At 43.2% G+C, this 6000-nt stretch overlaps 1 protein-coding gene across 5 annotated transcripts in view; it reads left to right on the top strand.

Moving 5' to 3' along the window:
- The first annotated feature begins 5289 nt into the window (after positions 1-5289).
- LOC147440016 (uncharacterized) overlaps positions 5290-6000 on the top strand; it is a 97324-nt gene continuing 96613 nt past the window's right edge. For 2 of the 5 annotated variants that reach the window (XM_086485714.1, XM_086485709.1), the window contains exon 1: positions 5290-5446. The gene's annotated coding sequence lies outside the window, so the exon portion shown is untranslated. The remainder of the gene's footprint in view (positions 5447-6000) is intronic. The other 3 variants (XM_086485713.1, XM_086485712.1, XM_086485710.1) reach the window with 3 other exon arrangements.

The following is a 6000-nucleotide window of genomic DNA, read 5'->3' as shown; positions in this document are numbered from 1 at the left end:
TGACATACCATCTCTCATTTGGACCCCTTTACCATTGGCCCCGTGTTGAGATAGATCCGTAAGTATATGTCTATATTTTAACCCTTGTTCCCTTTTACTATCCCACATTAAATGATCAGTTTAATATGAGAAAATCATTTGGGTTGGTTAGATATTAGATTTAATGACATTGTCTAATAGAATTTGTCTAACTTATGACTCCTCGGAACAGTGAATGACATGGCTGGATAGATTTGGTTACCGACTCTTAGCGGGACTCTTAGAGGCTTTCCAATCAACGAGCAAAGAAGACCGAGCAAAGCCAACTTCCGAGCAAATGTAAGCAGCACCCTTCACAAATTGGTGTGATCAGTGCAAGATATATTGAAGACATGATGAGCTACACGTTTAAGCAAACCATTACAGATCACCTTGTCATCAATTTTACTTTTACCCACATCTACGAGATGTTTCTAATAACCCATATGAATTGCATGTCTATTGACAATTTTTTCTCCGAAGGGATGCAGTAATAGATGACTGACACATCACATGCAATGATGCATTCTGGCATTTGACGACAATGGAAGCACATTAGTTTGCCAAACTCTAGACCAATCAATCCTTTCTGAAGTGCTCGTGCCCCTCCATTGAGTTTCAATGCAAAGATTTGTCCTCACGATCTAGCTGCAATTTACATTAACACACCGCACAAGGTTGCAACACCTACTAAAGAGCCTTCTTCTTAATGAAGATGGAGCCATGCAATTGCAAGTGGCGACCTCGTCCTTGCAACTCTTGCCCCTCCACCATCGTGTCTTCCCACCTGCACTCGTTGTAAGCTGGAAGAGAGACAGCTGCTCTCTCTCTCTCTCTCTCTCTCTCTCTCTCTCTCTCTCTCTCTCTCTCTCTCTCTCTCTCTCTTTGTGGTCTCGGTCTCAGACAGTGTTGCCGCCTTGTTATAAATATGTAAATTAACAAATATATTGTAACATGGATTCAATCGTACAAGGTGTGTCTCTGTATATCAAGCCATGGCGTACTAGCAGCTCTCTGTGTAGATGAATCTCTCTCTCTCTCTCTTTCTTTTTTGGCATGCCTGTGGTGGCTCTCTTCCATGATTTCACTATTCAGTCCCATCCTCACATCCCTCCAGCCTCCTCATAACACTACCTTGACTGCCCCTAGACTACGTACACCTTTTCATGAAAATTTCGCTCACGAGCTATATTATTGCGTTTTCCACCAACAAGGCTCGTTGTTCAACAGACTGTTCTCATTTCGATGCTTGCTTCTTGGCTCACTCTAATTTGCAGTACCTTTTGCGTTGTTGACAATTGCGTAGCAGAGGTCAGTTCGAGAAAGAGAAAGGAGTTGATTGTTGACATGGCAAGCCAATTGTCCAAATCCCATGCTAGGAAGCTCTTGGAACTAGTCCGCGCCGTCGCGGAATAGTTCTGGCGGGTTCAGCAAAACTATGCGTTGATGTGCACTTGCCAAATTTTGTTGCTTTTTTAAAAATAAAATTGGCTATTAGCAGCCTTCCTATGATCATGAAACTACTTCAAACCAGTCCGCACCGGCGCGGACTGGTTCCAGCATGGTAAGGGCTTTGTTGAGTTTCACAAGCTTAGGTGAAGTTTCACAATCATAGTGGAGTGCCATGAAGTGCCTTCAGTAGCATTTGCCGCAGCAAGGTGGTGCATGTTGTACAACTGGAGCAGGGTGGTTTGCATCACGGGCTTCAATGATTGTGCCGTCACAATCAGTGCACCAGTAAGGGGCTGAGTAGGAGCACACAGGGGCTCGTCAAGGGTGGGGCTACGATCGGTTCAGCCGCATGTTGAGGGACTCGCCAGGGAATGGGTTCCGCAAAACACATGGCGGGCTCGCCATAGGGCCGCCAAGAGAACCATTGTTAGGTTCGTTCCACACAGTGGAGGCTGCGTTAGAGGATTGACGAGGGGCATGGCGGGTTGCCGTGCAGGTTGGTTCAATAGAGGGTCCCCAATAAAGGTTGCGGCACCCTCAGCTCCAGCTGCAAGTTGCTGAGTCGATGCATGCAGGGATGCGCCAAGGGTGGCAGCGCGACTGGGGCAGGCCAGGCTTGGGCGAATTAGACCACTAGAGCAGCCCGGCTTGAGAGCAGGTCTTCAATGATGATTGCCACACAAACAAAATCATCGTTAACGGGTTGGGTAAGGTTGAGAGGCTCTGGTTCATGGCGTGTTGCAAGGAGGCAGATGCTAAGTGGGTCTCCAGCTCATGTGCCTACAGGTTGGGACAAGGGCAGCTTCAGATAGGAACGAGGCATGGAGTGATATGATGAGGCTGCAAGCAAAGGTTGCGCCTCATGGGGATATTGAAGTAGGGGTTGGAGAAGCCGCAGAGTGTTGGGTTTTGCAAGGTCAAGGGAATGCACCACAGCAAATGTGGAGGGTTCTCTGTAGAGCAGCCCAAGAGTAATGACCACATGTTGGTTGCCCAGTGTAGTGAGGGATGCATGGTGAGGCTTCTGACAGAAGGCATGATCATCCCCTCGCTGCGATGATACCATGTAGAGGAGGCAAGAGCCTCAGAGAGAGCAGGAACCCAAGAGTGAGACAGGGAGAGAGAAAAGAGAGGAGAGGCACGCAGGGCATGCATGCAAGATTACGTTGGAAAAAGGCCGTTGTTAATTGAGTACATGGGTGCAATTATATACAAAAATGCTAGGTAGTTATTGTGGTCTTACTAGATGATGAGCAGATTGAGGGTCCTAAGGGGGGAGGGATAGAGATTGAGGGCATAAGAGAACCTTACGGTAGAATGCAATTTTGTGAGAAGAGAGATAACAATGCAAGGACAGTAGCCATCCGAACTTCTTTCAGGCATAGAGGAGTTGCGACCTTCAACGAAATCATTGTTAGACTGAAGCACTTGGTGACATAATCAGATCTTCATATCCTCATCGTAGGAGGGGCTTTGAGTACTTGTGGATGTGGCCTAGAAGTAGGCAAGGAAGGCACTTTCAATAAGGCATAGGGACGAGAAGAAACTGGGCAAGAGACTACTTTGGAGCTTGTGCACATTTTAATAATGGAAGTTAACTTAATGATTGATGTCTTTTGTTTTCTTGTAGTGGGATACTTCTACCATGTCTTTATTTCATAGATGCGAACCCTCATGTTGTATCGCTTATCGCTTTTGAAAATCTCTTTAATTCACAAATACTTTACTGAGGGACTCGCTCATTTTTTTCCTTGCTAAAAAAAACTCGCTCGCCATCTTGTAAGACTCGACTCTTATAGAATTACCTATTTCCTATTTCCTAGTATAACGCCTGGTTTTTACATTTTTTGGTTATTCTTGACATAGACAATATGTCTCTCTTTTTTGCCTTCCTAGACAGGCATGGGTTTACACTAAACTCCTTAGCTACCATAAGTCTCGACCTAATGCTAGCTTCACATGGTATAAGACATCGAAACCATTTATGTTGTTGATATGGGGCTGCTTTTGGTTTGTATTTATAACTAGGTGAGTATTCTTCTTGTTTAGCAGATATAGCTCAACATAGGGCTTCTTGGCTGATGCTGTATACATTAGCAAATATAGTTGTTATTTACGGTTGTCAAATGGAATTCTGCTAACTTATGACACCTCGAAACAATGGATGACATGGCTGGATGAATATGGTTATTGCCTCTTAGTAAGACTCTTATAAAATTACCTATTTCCTATATCCGAGTATAAAACTCCTGGTTTTTTTATTTTATTTTGGTTATTTTGTACATGGACATTATGTTTGGGAACATACATGATCTATTGTTTGTAGGTGTACTTCTATAAGAAGTAAGATGGAATAACTTGGTAGGACCAGAATAAGGGTATATATCTTTTTATATAAACTAGTTTCGATGATTCCTTACTGTCTCGGCATATTACTGTAGCATGTCTTGATTACTTAAGATAGCGTTTGAGTAGTAAGACTCTCGGGTTCCTTAAAAGTTTGATGGAATCCAACCATTTAGTGGCTTGTGTCGCTCACGATTATGGAAAAGCCTATCAGGGTTTTCTTATATATAGGAGTATCTATATGACGATTAATAATGCCAAAAATGATTTGTCTATTGTTATCAGGTTATACCAAGGTATAGGCTGACTGCTCGGATGAGTACTATAGTCAATCCTATCAAGAGGGCACAGATCTCGGAAAAGCTTAAAGCAACTACGGCAGAATATGTGGCTTTGTTGCGGCTAAGAATATGGTGTGGTCGAGAAAGAGAGCCTATCTTAATAGAACCTGCAAGAATAAGGAGATAAATTATAAAGACCCTTAACATAAAATCAGTCTAATGACAATCATTGACAATTTGTAGGCTGTTGAAGTTTTTATGATGTTGTAATTGGCTACCAAAGTCTATTAAAGTTTATCTTTCAATGATAAGTTTACAAAAAAAGTTGTACCTTTGTGACATGGATAACGGATGCACGTACATCACTTGCATACAGAGTCAATGCTAACAGAATGTTATGTTGTTTCTATGGGTGCAGGTGAGGGCTACTCTCTTTGGTTCAACTTTTTGGTTGCTTTACTGTTTGGAAGATTAGCTACTGGTTCGAAGTTTGTGAAGGAGTCTCTACCTTTTGGGATGGTGACTTGTACCAATCTGATGTTATTCATTTGTACAGAATCATGCTATCTAAGTTTGTTTTGTATAATAAACCTTGTATTTATATGGGTACCTTGGTCTTTGAACATGTATATGTCCGTTTGTGGGTAATATAAGTAAATAACCACACACACACACACACACACACACACACAAACACACACCTCAAGTGTAGTAGGTTGGTTGGCCCATGTTTCAAAGGCATACAAGTTCAAGACCAATCGCTCAAATGTCTCTCTCTCTCTCTCTCTCTCTCTCTTGCTACGCACATGTAGCGTTCGTGCCCTGTGTTTGGTGAAAAAGGGTGCTCCAGCTCAGCAAGGCTCACCACGCTCCCTACACGTAGAGAAACAGCTAGCCACCGCATTGGTTCTGCAATGGAACCCCTACGTTCGCATGGCGAGAGCCAGTCTGAATCACTTGCAGGTATGCAAAAGCTGCTACACACAAACGTGGAGCTCCGTGGTTCCTCCTTGCTGTGCACCTTGAACATCAGCCACACGTTAGTTGCAACGAACGTTGGTTGAAAACCCTCATGTGCGTGAAGTGACGACTGGCAGGGTGCGTTCATTTTGCCATCGGACGCATGACTGAACGTCTCATGTGCGCTTCACGTCTCTCTCTCTCTCTCTCTCTCTCTCCCAATTGTTTGTTCACTATGGTATAACAATTAATGTTCACGCCTGTCCTCTTGATATTGCTCCCCAAGTAGTCTGGCATTTTTTGAAGTTTTGTCGTGAGGGCTTCAGTTTTCTTGTCACAGAAGGATATCGGGGCGGGCGAGTTAGTCGACCTCCTTCTCGTTATTGCAGGTTTGGCTCATCCCTCTGAAAAGCAATGATCTTCAGGCCTCTGTAGCTCGTTTTTTAAATGGCCCTGTTCACTTCGGCGCACATATGAGACGCTCTTCGCTCTTAAAGAAGACACTCGCTCGTTTTAGTGTTAAAGTATGTGCACTCATCTTGAACTTCACGCAGAAAAGAGTAATGAAGATAATGGAATGACCTTGAGATTCGAAGTCTTGTGCTTATTGTGTCAGTCCATTTTGAGCCACACCAAGTCTTGCCTTTTGAGGCTTTTCATATTTTTCATCCTCATTTGGAGCATAAGTTCTGACTCTGCACAAGTCAGTTCAAAGACCTGCGTTTTTTCAACCGTATTTGAGGTTTCTTGCTAATCAAATGCTTTTGGCGGTAGTCTAGGATGAATACAATTGTCACTTTTTCAAAATTGCTGTGCTATTTCAATTAGCAATTGTTTAGTTTGTTTGTATCATTTTACTTACATGGGTCTCACACAAGAAATATTCACAATTTCTTGTGAGCGACACTTCAATTAGTAACATGTGTTGGGGTTTTACATTCTT

The sequence above is a fragment of the Adiantum capillus-veneris genome, chromosome 16 (genome assembly GCF_014529385.1).
Source record: "Adiantum capillus-veneris isolate H3 chromosome 16, ASM1452938v2, whole genome shotgun sequence".
Classification (NCBI taxonomy): domain Eukaryota; kingdom Viridiplantae; phylum Streptophyta; class Polypodiopsida; order Polypodiales; family Pteridaceae; genus Adiantum; species Adiantum capillus-veneris.
Note: the sequence above shows the minus strand (reverse complement) of the source record. Positions and strands in the feature narration are given on the sequence as shown.